The 17,502-nt window shown below is 45.8% G+C and overlaps 1 pseudogene; it reads right to left on the bottom strand.

Annotated features, from left to right (window-relative positions):
- LOC124044287 overlaps positions 1–16,889 on the bottom strand; it is a 51,451-nt pseudogene extending 34,562 nt beyond the window's left edge.
- Positions 16,890–17,502: the final 613 nt, after the last annotated feature.

Here is a 17,502-nt window from a genome sequence, read left to right as displayed (position 1 = left end):
TATCTAGAAGACTCTCTACCAGACTCTCTACCAGACTCTCTACCAGACTCTCTACCAGACTCTACCAGACTCTCTACCAGACTCTCTACCAGACTCTACCAGACTCTCTAGAAGACTCTCTACCAGACTCTCTACCAGACTCTCTACCAGTCTCTCTACCAGTCTCTCTACCAGACTCTCTACCAGACTCTCTACCAGACTCTACCAGACTATCTACCTGTCTCTCTAGAAGACTCTCTACCAGACTCTCTTCCAGACTCTACCAGACTCTCTACCAGACTCTACCAGACTCTCTACCAGTCTCTCTAGAAGACTCTCTACCAAACTCTACCAGACTCTCTACCAGACTCTCTATCAGACTCTCTACCAGTCTCTCTAGAAGACTCTCTACCAGACTCTCTACCAGACTCTCTACCAGTCTCTCTAGAAGACTCTCTACCAGTCTCTCCAGAAGTCTCTCTACCAGACTCTCTACCAGACTCTCTACCAGACTCTACCAGACTCTCTACCAGACTCTCTAGAAGACTCTCTACCAGACTCTCTACCAGACTCTCTACCAGACTCTCTAGAAGACTCTCTACCAGACTCTCTACCAGACTCTCTACCAGACTCTCTACCAGACTATCTACCAGACTCTCTACCAGACTCTCTACCAGACTCTCTACCAGACTCTACCAGACTCTCTACCAGACTCTCTACCAGACTCTACCAGACTCTCTAGAAGACTCTCTACCAGACTATCTACCAGACTCTCTACCAGTCTCTCTACCAGTCTCTCTACCAGACTCTCTACCAGACTCTACCAGACTCTCTACCAGACTCTCTACCAGACTCTCTACCAGACTCTCTACCAGACTCTACCAGACTCTCTACCAGTCTCTCTAGAAGACTCTCTACCAGACTCTCTACCAGACTCTCTACCAGTCTCTCTAGAAGAATCTCTACCAGTCTCTCTAGAATACTCTCTACCAGACTCTCTACCAGACTCTCTACCAGACTCTAGAAGACTCTCTACCAGACTCTCTACCAGACTCTCTACCAGACTCTACCAGACTCTCTACCAGACTCTCTAGAAGACTCTCTACCAGACTCGCTACCAGACTCTCTACCAGTCTCTCTAGAAGACTCTCTACCAGTCTCTCTAGACGACTCTCTATCAGACTCTACCAGAATCTCTACCAGACTCTCTACCAGACTCTCTACCAGACTCTCTACCAGACTCTAGAAGACTCTCTACCAGACTCTCTACCAGACTCTCTACCAGACTCTACCAGACTCTCTACCAGACTCTCTAGAAGACTCTCTACCAGACTCGCTACCAGACTCTCTACCAGACTCTCTACCAGACTCTCTACTAGACTCTCTACCAGACTCTCTACCAGACTCTCTACCAGACTCTCTACAAGACTCTCTACCAGACTCTCTATCAGACTATCTACCAGACTCTCTACCAGACTCTAGAAGACTCTCTAGAAGACTCTCTACCAGTCTCTCTAGACGACTCTCTACCAGACTCTCTACCAGACTCTCTAGAAGACTCTCTACCAGACTCTCTACCAGACTCTCTACCAGACTCTCTACCAGTCTCTCTAGAAGACTCTCTACCAGACTCTCTACCAGACTCTCTACCAGACTCTCTACCAGACTCTCTACCAGACTCTACCAGACTCTCCACCAGTCTCTCTAGAAGACTCTCTACCAGACTCTACCAGACTCTCTACCAGACTCTCTACCAGACTCTCTACCAGTCTCTCTAGAAGACTCTCTACCAGACTCTACCAGACTCTCTACCAGACTCTACCAGACTCTCTACCAGTCTCTCTAGAAGACTCTCTACCAGACTCTCTACCAGACTCTCTACCAGACTCTCTACCAGACTCTACCAGACTCTCTACCAGACTCTACCAGACTCTCTACCAGTCTCTCTAGAAGACTCTCTACCAGACTCTACCAGACTCTCTACCAGACTCTCTAGAAGACTCTTTACCAGTCTCTCTAGAAGACTCTCCACCAGACTCTCTACCAGACTCTCTACCAGACTCTCTACCAGACTCTAGAAGACTCTCTACCAGACTCTCTACAAGACTCTCTACCAGACTCTCTACCAGACTCTCTACCAGACTCTCTACCAGACTCTCTAGAAGACTCTCTACCAGACTCTCTACCAGACTGTCTACCAGACTCTCTACCAGACTCTCTACCAGACTCTCTAGAAGACTCTCTACCAGACTCTCTACCAGACTCTCTACCAGACTCTCTACCAGACTCTCTACCAGACTCTCTACCAGTCTCTCTAGAAGACTCTCCACCAGACTCTCTACCAGACTCTACCAGACTCTCTACCAGTCTCTCTAGAAGACTCTCTACCAGACTCTACCAGACTCTCTACCAGACTCTCTACCAGTCTCTCTAGAAGACTCTCTACCAGACTCTCTACCAGACTCTCTACCAGACTCTCTACCAGACTCTATACCAGACTCTACAAGTCTCTCTACAAGTCTCTCTACCAGACTCTCTACCAGACTCTCTACCAGACTCTCTACAAGACTCTCTACCAGACTCTCTACCAGACTCTCTACCAGACTCTCTACCAGACTCTCTAGAAGACTCTCTACCAGACTCTACAAGACTCTCTACAAGACTCTCTAGAAGACTCTCTACCAGACTCTCTACCAGACTCTCTACAAGACTCTCTACAAGACTCTCTACCAGACTCTCTACCAGACTCTCTACCAGACTCTCTACCAGACTCTACCAGACTCTACCAGACTCTCTACCAGACTCTCTACCAGACTCTCTAGATGACTCTCTACCAGACTCTCTACCAGACTCTCTACCAGACTCTCTACCAGACTCTCTAGAAGACTCTCTACCAGACTCTCTAGAAGACTCTCTACCAGACTCTCTAGAAGACTCTCTACCAGACTCTCTACCAGACTCTCTACCAGACTCTCTAGAAGACTCTCTACCAGACTCTCTACCAGACTGTCTACCAGACTCTCTACCAGACTCTCTACCAGACTCTCTAGAAGACTCTCCACCAGACTCTCTACCAGACTCTCTACCAGACTCTCTACCAGACTCTCTACCAGACTCTCTAGAAGACTCTCTACCAGACTCTCTACCAGACTCTCTACCAGACTCTCTACAAGACTCTCTACCAGACTCTCTTACCAGACTCTCTAGAAGACTCTCTACCAGACTCTCTACCAGACTCTTTACCAGACTCTCTACCAGACTCTCTACCAGACTCTCTACCAGACTCTCTACCAGACTCTCTACCAGTCTCTCTAGACGACTCTCTACCAGACACTCTACCAGACTCTCTACCAGTCTCTCTACCAGACTCTCTACCAGACTCTCTACCAGACTCTCTACCAGACTCTCTAGAAGACTCTCTACCAGACTCTCTACCAGACTCTACCAGACTCTCTACCAGACTCTACCAGACTCTCCACCAGTCTCTCTAGAAGAATCTCTACCAGACTCTACCAGACTCTCTACCAGACTCTCTACCAGACTCTCTACCAGTCTCTCTACCAGACTCTCTACCAGACTCTCTACCAGACTCTACCAGACTCTCTACCAGACTCTACCAGACTCTCTACCAGTCTCTCTAGAGGACTCTCTACCAGACTCTCTACCAGACTCTCTACCAGACTCTCTACCAGACTCTACCAGACTCTCTACCAGACTCTACCAGACTCTCTACCAGTCTCTCTACCAGACTCTCTACCAGACTCTACCAGACTCTCTACCAGACTCTCTACCAGACTCTCTAGAAGACTCTCTACCAGTCTCTCTAGAAGACTCTCTACCAGACTCTCTACCAGACTCTCTACCAGACTCTCTACCAGACTCTCTACCAGACTCTAGAAGACTCTCTACCAGACTCTCTACCAGACTCTCTACCAGACTCTACCAGACTCTCTACCAGACTCTCTACCAGACTCTCTACCAGACTCTCTACCAGACACTCTACAAGACTCTCTACCAGACTCTATACCAGACTCTCTACCAGACTCTACCAGACTCTCTACCAGACTCTCTAGAAGACTCTCTACCAGACTCTCTACCAGACTCTCTACCAGACTCTCTACCAGACTCTCTAGAAGACTCTCTACCAGACTCTACCAGACTCTCCACCAGTCTCTCTAGAAGACTCTCTACCAGACTCTACCAGACTCTCTACCAGACTCTACCAGACTCTCTACCAGTCTCTCTAGAAGACTCTCTACCAGACTCTCTACCAGACTCTACCAGACTCTCTACCAGACTCTACCAGACTCTCTACCAGACTCTACCAGACTCTCTACCAGTCTCTCTAGAAGACTCTCTACCAGACTCTCTACCAGACTCTCTACCAGACTCTCTACCAGACTCTCTACCAGACTCTAGAAGACTCTCTACCAGACTCTCTACCAGACTCTCTACCAGACTCTACCAGACTCTCTACCAGACTCTCTACCAGACTCTCTACCAGACTCTCTACCAGACACTCTACAAGACTCTCTACCAGACTCTATACCAGACTCTCTACCAGACTCTACCAGACTCTCTACCAGACTCTCTAGAAGACTCTCTACCAGACTCTCTACCAGACTCTCTACCAGACTCTCTAGAAGACTCTCTACCAGACTCTCTACCAGACTCTCTACCAGACTCTCTACCAGACTCTCTACCAGTCTCTCTAGACGACTCTCTACCAGACTCTCTACCAGACTCTCTACCAGACTCTCTACCAGACTCTCTACCAGTCTCTCTAGAAGACTCTCTACCAGACTCTACCAGACTCTCTACCAGACTCTACCAGACTCTCCACCAGTCTCTCTAGAAGACTCTCTACCAGACTCTACCAGACTCTCTACCAGACTCTCTACCAGACTCTCTACCAGTCTCTCTAGAAGACTCTCTACCAGACTCTCTACCAGACTCTACCAGACTCTCTACCAGACTCTACCAGACTCTCTACCAGACTCTACCAGACTCTCTACCAGTCTCTCTAGAAGACTCTCTACCAGACTCTCTACCAGACTCTCTACCAGACTCTCTACCAGACTCTACCAGACTCTCTACCAGACTCTACCAGACTCTCTACCAGTCTCTCTAGAAGACTCTCTACCAGACTCTACCAGACTCTCTACCAGACTCTCTACCAGACTCTCTACCAGTCTCTCTAGAAGACTCTCTACCAGACTCTCTACCAGACTCTCTACCAGTCTCTCTAGAAGACTCTCTACCAGTCTCTCTAGAAGACTCTCTACCAGACTCTCTACCAGACTCTCTACCAGACTCTCTACCAGACTCTCTACCAGACTCTAGAAGACTCTCTACCAGACTCTCTACCAGACTCTCTACCAGACTCTACCAGACTCTCTACCAGACTCTCTAGAAGACTCTCTACCAGACTCTCTACCAGACTCTCTACCAGACTATCTAGAAGACTCTCTACCAGACTCTCTACCAGACTCTCTACCAGACTCTCTACCAGACTCTACCAGACTCTCTACCAGACTCTCTACCAGACTCTACCAGACTCTCTAGAAGACTCTCTACCAGACTCTCTACCAGACTCTCTACCAGTCTCTCTACCAGTCTCTCTACCAGACTCTCTACCAGACTCTCTACCAGACTCTACCAGACTATCTACCTGTCTCTCTAGAAGACTCTCTACCAGACTCTCTTCCAAACTCTACCAGACTCTCTACCAGACTCTACCAGACTCTCTACCAGTCTCTCTAGAAGACTCTCTACCAAACTCTACCAGACTCTCTACCAGACTCTCTATCAGACTCTCTACCAGTCTCTCTAGAAGACTCTCTACCAGACTCTCTACCAGACTCTCTACCAGTCTCTCTAGAAGACTCTCTACCAGTCTCTCCAGAAGTCTCTCTACCAGACTCTCTACCAGACTCTACCAGACTCTACCAGACTCTCTACCAGACTCTCTAGAAGACTCTCTACCAGACTCTCTACCAGACTCTCTACCAGACTCTCTAGAAGACTCTCTACCAGACTCTCTACCAGACTCTCTACCAGACTCTCTACCAGACTATCTACCAGACTCTCTACCAGACTCTCTACCAGACTCTCTACCAGACTCTACCAGACTCTCTACCAGACTCTCTACCAGACTCTACCAGACTCTCTAGAAGACTCTCTACCAGACTATCTACCAGACTCTCTACCAGTCTCTCTACCAGTCTCTCTACCAGACTCTCTACCAGACTCTACCAGACTCTCTACCAGACTCTCTACCAGACTCTCTACCAGACTCTCTACCAGACTCTAACAGACTCTCTACCAGTCTCTCTAGAAGACTCTCTACCAGACTCTCTACCAGACTCTCTACCAGTCTCTCTAGAAGAATCTCTACCAGTCTCTCTAGAATACTCTCTACCAGACTCTCTACCAGACTCTCTACCAGACTCTCTACCAGACTCTAGAAGACTCTCTACCAGACTCTCTACCAGACTCTCTACCAGACTCTACCAGACTCTCTACCAGACTCTCTAGAAGACTCTCTACCAGACTCGCTACCAGACTCTCTACCAGTCTCTCTAGAAGACTCTCTACCAGTCTCTCTAGACGACTCTCTATCAGACTCTACCAGAATCTCTACCAGACTCTCTACCAGACTCTCTACCAGACTCTCTACCAGACTCTAGAAGACTCTCTACCAGACTCTCTACCAGACTCTCTACCAGACTCTACCAGACTCTCTACCAGACTCTCTAGAAGACTCTCTACCAGACTCGCTACCAGACTCTCTACCAGACTCTCTACCAGACTCTCTAGAAGACTCTCTACCAGACTCTCTACAAGACTCTCTACCAGACTCTCTACCAGACTCTAGAAGACTCTCTACCAGACTCTCTACCAGACTCTCTACCAGACTCTCTACCAGACTCTCTAGAAGACTCTCTAGAAGACTCTCTACCAGACTCTCTACCAGACTCTCTACCAGACTCTCTACAAGACTCTACCAGACTCTCTACCAGACTCTCTACCAGACTCTCTACCAGACTCTCTACTAGACTCTCTACCAGACTCTCTACCAGACTCTCTACCAGACTCTCTAGAAGACTCTAGAAGACTCTCTACCAGACTCTCTAGAAGACTCTAGAAGACTCTCTACCAGACTCTCTACCAGACTCTCTACCAGACTCTCTACTAGACTCTCTACCAGACTCTCTACCAGACTCTCTACCAGACTCTCTACAAGACTCTCTACCAGACTCTCTATCAGACTATCTACCAGACTCTCTACCAGACTCTAGAAGACTCTCTAGAAGACTCTCTACCAGACTCTCTACCAGACTCTCTACCAGACTCTCTACCAGACTCTCTACCAGACTCTCTACCAGTCTCTCTACCAGACTCTCTACCAGACTCTCTACCAGACTCTACCAGACTCTCTAGAAGACTCTCTACCAGACTCTCTAGAAGACTCTAGAAGACTCTCTACCAGACTCTCTAGAAGACTCTCTACCAGACTCTCTACAACCCCCACAGGTGTGACGGAACTGGTCTGGAAGTAGGGAGGTCGTTTTGTGCCAACAAAAATAAGGGGTTAAATATGTGTCCAAAAAAAACTACAATATAAGGACAGACACTTCAAAACCGTATTACTTCTGATTTATTTTTTGACTGTCTTTTTCTTTTGCCATTTATGAATGTGTTACTCAATGCGTTTCTATGGGCTATAGAAGTAAAGACCAAATTCAATGTGTTAATCAATGTGTTTCTATGGGCTATAGAAGTAAAGACCAAATTCAATGTTTTATCAAATAATAGTTCATTTAAATGTTTCTGTAATTCACCTCTGTCCCTAAGCAGTTTGTTTAACCAGGTTGTTATGCAGGTGAATGAGGACCCAAAAGCAACTTGGCGAAAACAGAGTCTTTAATCCAGTAAAGTAAATCTACAATCATAAAGCATAATTCCACTCGTAATGACGAGAACAGACTGGAGACTCGATCATGAACTGCAGGTTGCCTCGGGAAGGCACTTGAACGTAGCAGACTCAGACACCTGCTCACCACGCAGCATCTGAGGGAAACACGACACGACAGGGCGATACACAGACACAGCACGGTGAACAATAGACAAGGATCCGACAGGGCAGAAACGGAAAACAAGGGGAGAAATAGGGACTCTAATCAGGGGGAAAGATAGGGAACAGGTGTGGGAAGACTAAATGATTGATTTAGGGGAATAGGAACAGCTGGGAGCAGGAACGGAGCGATAGAGAGAAGAGAGAGAGGGAGGAAGAGAGAAAGAGGGGAACGAACCTAAAAAGACCAGCAGGGGGAAAACGAACAGAGGGAAAAGCAAAATGACAAGACAAAATAAGACAAAACATGACAGTACCCCCCCCACTCACCGAGCGCCTCCTGGCGCTCTCGAGGAGGAACACTGGCGGCAACGGAGGAAATCATAGATCACAAACGGTCCAGCACGTCCCGAGAAAGAACCCAACTCCTCTCCTCAGGACCGTAACGAAAAACGATAAAAAGGGAAACTAGGGTACTACTCTAAAAAAAAAATGAGACACGGGTAGAGAACTGAAAGCTTTAGAGCAAACAGGACCAAACAGGCCAGGAGAGTAACAACTAGGGACAGATTGAGACACAGCAAGGGCAGGAACAAGAACAGGAGAGATGCGATGGCAGGGAACAGACTGAGACCCAGCAAGACCAGGAGCAGAAGCAGAAAAAAAATTACCAGACTTCTTCTGCGCGCAGTCTGAACACGCAGCCACGAAACGGCGCGTGTCACGCTCCTGAGTAGGCCACCAAAACCGCTGGCGAATAGAAGCAAGCGTACCCCGAACGCCGGGATGGCCAGCTAACTTGGCAGAGTGAGCCCACTGAAGAACAGCCAGACGAGTAGAAACAGGAACGAAAAGAAGGTTACTAGGACAAGCGCGCGGCGACGCAGTGTGCGTGAGTGCTTGCTTAACCTGTCTCTCAATTCCCCAGACAGTCAACCCGACAACACGCCCAACAGGAAGGATCCCTCGGGATCGGTAGAAGCCACAGAAGAACTAAAGAGACGGGATAAAGCATGAGGCTTGGTGTTCTTAGTACCCGGGCAATAAGAAATAACGAACTCGAAACGAGCGAAAAACAACGCCCAACGAGCATGACGCGCATTCAGTCGTTTGGCATAACGGATGTACTCAAGGTTCTTTTGGTCAGTCCAAACGACAAAAGGAACGGTCGCCCCCTCCAACCACTGTCGCCATTTGCCTAGGGCTAAACGGATGGCGAGCAGTTCGCGGTTAGCCACATCATAGTTACGTTCCGACGGTGACAGGCGATGAGAAAAATACGCACAAGGGTGGACCCCATCGTCAGTATCGGAGCGCTGGGACAGAATGGCTCCCACGCCCACCCCCGACGCGTCAACCTCAACAATAAACTGTTTAGTGACGTCAGGTGCAACAAGGATAGGAGCGGATGCAAAACGCTTCTTGAAGAGATCAGAACAACAATCATACGACCGGTGAGGAGGAAGGGAGTTGGTTCTGGACCGACTGAAGACCGTGCGCAGACCATGATATTCCTCCGGCACTCCTGTCAAATCACCAGGTTCCTCCTGAGAAGAGGGGACAGAACAAACAGGAGAAATAGCAGACATTAAACACGTCACATGACAAGAAACGTTCCAGGAAAGGATAGAATTACTAGACCAATCAAAAGAAGGATTATGACACACTAGCCAGGGATGACCCAAAACAACAGGTGTAAAAGGTGAACAAAAAATCAAAAAGAAATGGTCTCACTATGGTTACCAGATACAGTGAGGGTTAAAGGTAGTGTTTCATATAATATACTGGGGAGAGGACTACCATCCAAGGCAAACATGACCGTGGGCTCCCCTAACTGTCTGAGAGGAATGTCATGTTCCCGCGCCCAGGCTTCGTCCATAAAACAGCCCTCTGCCCCAGAGTCTATTAATGCACTGCAGGAAGCTGCCGATCCCGTCCAGCGTAGATGGACTGGTAAGGTAGTACATGTACTTGACGGAGAGGACCGTCTAGTAGCGCTTATCAGTCGCCCTCCGCTTACTGATGAGCTCTGGCCTTTAACTGGACATGAAATGACAAAATGACCAGCGGAACCGCAATAGAGACAGAGGCGGTTGGTGATTCTCCGTTCCCTCTCCTTAGTCGAGATGCGAATACCCCCCAGCTGCATGGGCTCAACACCTGAGTCAGTGGGGAAAGACGGTAGTGTCGGAGAGAGGGAGACACAGTTAACGCGAGCTCTCTTCTATGAGCTCGGTGACGAAGATCTACCCGTCGTTCAATGCGAATAGCGAGTTCAATCAAAGAATCCACGCTGGATGGAACCTCCCGAGAGAGAATCTCATCCTTAACCTTAGCGTGGAGTCCCTCCAGAAAACGAGCGAGCAACGCCTGCTCGTTCCAGTTACTGGAGGCAGCAAGAGTGCGAAACTCTATAGAGTAATCCGTTATGGATCGATTACCTTGACATAGGGAAGACAGGGACCAGGAAGCTTCTTTCCCAAAAACTGAGCGATCAAAACCCTTATCATCTCCTCTTTAAAGTTCAGATAATTGTTAGTACACTCAGCGCTTGCCTCCCAGATAGCTGTGCCCCACTGCCGAGCCCGACCAGTAAGGAGTGATATGACGTAGGCAATCCGAGCTCTCTCTCTTGAGTATGTGTTGGGTTGGAGAGAGAACACAATATCACACTGGGTGAGAAAGGAGCGGCACTCAGTGGGCTGCCCAGAATAACATGGTGGGTTATTAACCCTAGGTTCCAGAGGCTCGGAAGAACCGGAAGTAGCTGGTGACACGAGACGAAGACTCTGATACTGTCCTGAGAGGTCGGAGACCTGAGCGGCCAGGGTCTCAACGGCATGCCGAGCAGCAGACAATTCCTGCTCGTGTCTGCCGAGCATCGCTCCCTGGAACTCGAGAGTAGAGTAGAGAGAATCCATAGTCGCTGGGTCCATTCTTGGTCGGATCCTTCTGTTATGCAGGTGAATGAGGACCCAAAAGCAACTTGGCGAAAACAGAGTCTTTAATCCAGTAAAGTAAATCTACAATCATAAAGCATAATTCCACTCGTAATGACGAGAACAGACTGGAGACTCGATCATGAACTGCAGGTTGCCTCGGGAAGGCACTTGAACGTAGCAGACTCAGACACCTGCTCACCACGCAGCATCTGAGGGAAACACGACACGACAGGGCGATACACAGACACAGCACGGTGAACAATAGACAAGGATCCGACAGGGCAGAAACGGAAAACAAGGGGAGAAATAGGGACTCTAATCAGGGGGAAAGATAGGGAACAGGTGTGGGAAGACTAAATGATTGATTTAGGGGAATAGGAACAGCTGGGAGCAGGAACGGAGCGATAGAGAGAAGAGAGAGAGGGAGGAAGAGAGAAAGAGGGGAACGAACCTAAAAAGACCAGCAGGGGGAAAACGAACAGAGGGAAAAGCAAAATGACAAGACAAAATAAGACAAAACATGACACAGGTAGACTAGTTGAGAACAAGTTCTCATTTACAACTGCGACCTGGCCAAGATAAAGCAAAGCAGTGTGAACAGACAACAAACACAGAGTTACACATGGAATAAACAATAAACAAGTCAATAACACAGTAGAAAAAAAATAGGAAGAAAAAGTCTATATACATTATGTGCAATAGTCATGAGGAGGTAGGCGAATAATTACAATTTAGCAGATTAACACTGGAGTGATAAATGATCAGATGGTCATGTACAGGTAGAGATATTGGTGTGCAAAAGAGCAGAACATTAAATAAATAAAAGCAGTATGGGGATGAGGTAGGTAGATTGGGTGGGCTATTTACAGATGGGCTATGTACAGCTGCAACGATCGGTTAGCTGCTCAGATAGCAGATGTTTAAAGTTGATGAGGGAGATAAAAGTCTCCAACTTCAACGATTTTTTCAATTCGTTCCAGTCACAGGCAGCAGAGAACTGGAAGGAAAGGCGGCCAAATGAGGTGTTGGCTTTAGGGATGATCAGTGAGATACACCTGCTGGAGCGCGTGCTACGGATGGGTGCTGAACTGAGATAAGGCGGAGCTTTACCTAGCATGGAATTGTAGATGACCTGGAGCCAGTTTGAAAATCTATGTTGGCTTTGGTATTAACATCCAGCTAACGTTAGTGGGAATTTAAATCACCCTGCTCCCTCGGCTTTCCCCCATGTTCTCCTGACAAACTGTTTAACTTTTTAATCTAAGAATGATAACTTTGAACTATTAATAACAAAGGACTATCTTAGTCTGAATTGTATTGAAAGATATTTTGTGCTGAGCTCAATTTCACCCAGCTGATAACCAAGCCTACACGGCCAAATCCACAAGACGCAGTGAAATCTATCCCGATCTTACTCTGACAAAATACACCAGTGAAATATGCTGCCAGTGGTGTTTTCTCTCTGGATATTTAGTGACCATTGCTCAGTTGTCTGTGTTGATTGTTCTTACATTGCACTTGTTGCGGCATAGGCTTTAAACCATGTCATAACATAGATAGAAACTAATTGAAAATGACAGGTAGTTAATGGCAGGGTTGCCTTCGAAATCAAATCAATCTGCTATTCTGCACATGAGCAAGGCGGTTAAACCCCCCCCCCCCCCCAACAACTGCTCCCTGGCACCGAAGACGTGGATGTCGATTAAGAGAGAGAGAGAGAGAGAGAGAGAGAGAGAGAGAGAGAGAGAGAGAGAGAGAGAGAGAGAGAGAGAGAGAGAGAGAGAGAGAGAGAGAGAGAGAGAGAGAGAGAGGAGAGAGAGAGAGGGAGAGGGAGCTAGAGAGAGAGAGAGAGAGTGTGAGAGAGAGAGAAGGAGAGAGAGAGCTAGAGAGAGAGAGAGAGGGAGCTAGAGAGAGAGAGTGTGTGAGAGAGAGAGAGAGAGAGAGAGAGAGAGAGAGAGAGAGAGAGAGAGAGAGAGAGAGAGAGAGAGAGAGAGAGAGAGAGAGAGAGAGAGAGAGAGCTAGAGCTAGAGAGAGAGAGAGAGAGAGAGAGAGAGAGAGAGAGAGAGAGAGAGAGAGAGAGAGAGGAGAGAGAGAGAGAGAGAGAGAGAGAGGGCGAGGGAGCTAGAGAGAGAGAGAGAGAGTGTGTGAGAGAGAGAGAGGGCGAGGGAGCTAGAGAGAGAGAGAGAGAGTGTGTGAGAGAGAGGGAAGGCGAGAGAGAGCTAGAGAGAGAGAGAGGGAGCTAGAGAGAGAGACAGAGAGAGAGAGAGAGAGAGAGAGAGAGAGAGAGACAGAGACAGAGAGAGAGAGACCGAGAGAGAGAGAGACAGAGACAGAGAGAGAGAGAGAGAGAGAGAGAGAGAGAGAGAGAGAGAGAGAGAGAGAGAGAGAGAGAGAGAGAGAGAGAGAGAGAGAGAGAGAGAGAGAGAGAGAGAGAGAGAGAGAGAGAGAGAGAGAGAGAGAGAGAGAGAGAGAGAGAGAGAGAGAGAGAGAGAGAGAGAGAGAGAGAGAGAGAGAGACAGAGAGAGAGAGACAGAGAGAGAGAGACCGAGAGAGAGAGAGAGAGACAGAGACAGAGAGAGAGAGAGAGAGAGAGAGAGAGAGAGAGAGAGAGAGAGAGAGAGAGAGAGAGAGAGAGAGAGAGAGAGAGAGACCGAGAGAGAGAGAGAGAGAGAGAGAGAGAGAGAGAGAGAGAGAGAGAGAGAGAGAGAGAGAGAGAGAGAGAGAGAGATCTGTTTTCTGAGCAATTGAGAAATGCAGTGTTAAGGGATAAAGTCATATCATCATTAAAAAGGAACAAAGTGCAGCATAAACCTAAAGCTAAAATCATGCATAATTTTGTCAGAAGTTCAATATTTACGAAGTCTGTCCTCGAGACATTGTTAAAGGGCTAACCCTAACCCTTTTTATGTTGACGTGCTTGATCGTTCCTGATACCAAACTCAAAGTCCTCCTGACTTCAGAGTCTGGAAAGGTTGTTTTGATGTTGTCGGCACGATGCGTTGATGTTGAACGGGGCTAACTCGTCAACAACAAAACAGTTCCTCCGCCGAGAAGAAGAGAGAATTATCAATCGTCAAATTTCAAATTCATAAGAGTCTGGACTGATTACCTGAACGGTATTATATACACTACCTGTCAAACGTTTTACAACACCGACTCATTCAATGGTTTTTCTTTATTTTTTACAATTTTCTACATTTTAGAATAATAGTGAAGACATCAAAAATGACAACGTAACACATGTAGTAAACAAACAAAAAAATATATATATATTTTAGATTTGAGATTCTTCAAATAGCAAATAGTTTGTTTCCACCTAAGTTCATGCCTTAAACTCTGCTCTTGCATGGGCCCAACTGTACAGTGTGGCGATGACCATTCAAAACTTTAATAATTAATGACATGCAGTACATGGTCCTTATCTCCTTCATATTTACATGACCTGGAGCTTAGGTTCAAACCAGAGCAACTTTCATAAGGTCAGTCGTGGTCTTTTCAGAACCTCTGTTACACTCTCGCATTCTCAATGCCCAGAATTATTTTATTTCACAGAATCTTTTCACGTGTTCGTTTTCAAAAGGAAAAAAAAGCGAACAAAATCAACAACTTCATAGTTTAGAACAAAAAATGGAAGAAAAATTAAATGTTTTCTACAATAACCAATATCACTCCCTAGAGACACAACCCTATCTAACTATCCTTGGATGGATTTTCTAGAATTAGAATAGGCCTACGTGGAAAACTCAAGGCAGAGAAACCGTTAATGGCGCTGTAATGGGAAATACTATTATTTCCATGACAGAATTTTTTTAATCTTTTTTTTTTTAGACTGAAGAGTGTAGATGTTTTCAAACACAGTGCCTTCAGAAGGTATTCACACCCCCCTTTGACATTTTCCTCAGTGAGTTGTTGTTACAGCCAGAATTTAAAATGGGTGACATTGAGATTCTGTGTCATTGGCCTATACACTATATCACATAATGTCAAAGTGGAATTATGTTTTTTCAAATTTTTCTAATTGGTTAAAAATAAAAAAAAGATGAAAAGATGAAATGTCTCTAAGTATTCAACCCCTTTGTTATGACAAGCCTAAATATGTTCAGGAGTCAAATGTGCTTAACATGTCCCATAATAACTTGCCTGGACTCACTCTGTGTGCAATAATAGTGTTTAACATACAATTATCTGTAAAGTCCCTCAGTCGAGCAGTGTATTTATAAACACAGAGTCAACCAGAAAGATCAGGGAGGTTTTCCAATGCCTTGCAACCAATGGCACCTATTGGTAGATGGGTAAAACATAAATAAAGCTGACACAGAATATCCCTTTAAAAATGGTGAAGTTATTAATTACACCTTGGATGTTGTATCAATACACCCAGTCACTACAAAGATACAGGCGTCTTTCCTAACTCAGTTTCCGGAGAGAAAGGAAACTGCTCAAGGATTTTCACCATGAGGCCAATGGTGACTTTAAAACAGTTACAGATGGCTGTGATAGGAGAACACCGAGGATGAATCAACAGTAGTTACTCCACAATACTAACCTTATTGACAGAGTGAAAAGAAGTTAAAATATTCCAAAACATGCATTCCGTTTAGCAACAATACACTAAAACAACTGAAAAGAAATTAACCTTGTCCTGAATACAAAGCCTTATGTTTGGGGCAAATCCAACACATCACTGAGTACCGCTCTTCATGTTTTCAAGCATGGTCGTCGCTGCATCATGTTATGGGTATGCTTGTCATCGGCAAGGACGTTTGTTTGGGGATAAAATGAAATGGAATAGAGCTAAGCACAGATATAATCCTAGCGGAAAACCTGGTTCAGTCTGCTTTCCCACAGACACTGGGAGACAAATTCACCTTTCAGCAGGACAACAACCTAAAACACAAGGCCAAATATACACTGGAGTTGCTTTCCAAGAAAACATAGAATTTTCCCGAGTGACCGTTTCGACTTCAATCTGCTTGAGCATCTATGGAAAGACTTGAAAAAGGCTGTCTAGCAATGATGAACAACCAACGTGACAGAGCCTGAAACATTTTTGAAAAGATTAATGTGAAAATATTGTACAATCCAGGTGTGCAAAGCTCTTAAGAGACTTACCCAGAAAGCCCCACAGCTGTCAGAGCTGCTTCTACAAACTTATGTAAATTAGATAATTCTGTATTTCATTTTCAAAAACATTTGTAAACATTTCTAAAATCATGTTTACACATTGTCACAATGGGTGAGAAAACATATAATCCATTTTGAAATTTAGGCAACAACAAAATGTGCAATAAATCAAGGGGTATGAAAACTTCCTGCAACCTAAAAGTTGTATATCACGAAAATCCAACCTGAAAGCTTTTGGACAGCGGAGAAATATTGAGGGAATCTGGGTCAGAAAAATACACTCATATGACAGGTAAGATATAGAAAACCTTTTCCAACTGACAACCTCTAAGAAAAATATATCAACTATTGGAGCCAAGATTTAAAAAATAACTGACATCAGCACAAGATGGAGGGAATTTTGGAACATAACCAACTAAATTACAGTTAACAAAAAATCTACACTTTATCCAAGTATAAACTCACCGTCAACCTAGATGTATTATACAAGACACAAAATTCACAAATTCTACAGCACAACGGCAGAGTCATGTTGACAATGAGTTAATGACCCATGCCTTCTGAAAGTGGTATAAAGTTGGCTGTCAGAAGTTTTACAATGTAGGTTTACTTGTAATCCGTCGATCTGCATATTTCAAGGCATATGGGGGTGAAAGGCACTGGAGCGACAAACCGTCCTTGTTCTCTCTGCCTGGCCGGTTCTCCTCTTTCTCCACTGGGATTCTCTGCCTCTGACCCTGTTACGGGGGGGCTGAGTCACTGGTGCTCTTCCATGCCGTCCCTAGGAGGGGTGCGTCACTTGAGTGGGTTGAGTCACTGACGTGATCTTCCTGTCCGGGTTCGTGCCGTGGGGGAGATCCTCGTGGGCTATACTCGGCCTTGTCTCAGGGTAATAGGTTGGTGGTTGAAGATATCCCTCTAGTGGTGTGGGGGCTGTGCTTCGGAAAAGTGGGTGGGGTTATATCCTGCCCATGTGGACCTGTTTTTCTTATCCATTTCAGAATAATGTTGCAACGTAACAAAAAGTGAAAAGAGTAAAGCGGCCTGAATATTTTCCGAATGCACTGTAAATATGGAACTGAAATGCACTGTAAATATGGAACTGAAATGCACTGTAAATATGGAACTGAAATGCACTGTAAATATGGAACTGAAATGCACTGTAAATATGGAACTGAAATGCACTGTAAATATGAAACTGAAATGCACTGTAAATATGAAACTGAAATGCACTGTAAATATGAAACTGAAATGCACTGTAAATAGGAAACTGAAATGCACTGTAAATATGAAACTGAAATGCACTGTAAATATGAAACTGAAATGCACTGTAAATATGAGACTGAAATGCGTCACAATGTAACCTTTATTTAACTACGG

This window comes from Oncorhynchus gorbuscha, linkage group LG09, assembly GCF_021184085.1.
Source record: "Oncorhynchus gorbuscha isolate QuinsamMale2020 ecotype Even-year linkage group LG09, OgorEven_v1.0, whole genome shotgun sequence".
Taxonomy (NCBI): domain Eukaryota; kingdom Metazoa; phylum Chordata; class Actinopteri; order Salmoniformes; family Salmonidae; genus Oncorhynchus; species Oncorhynchus gorbuscha.
Note: the sequence above shows the minus strand (reverse complement) of the source record. Positions and strands in the feature narration are given on the sequence as shown.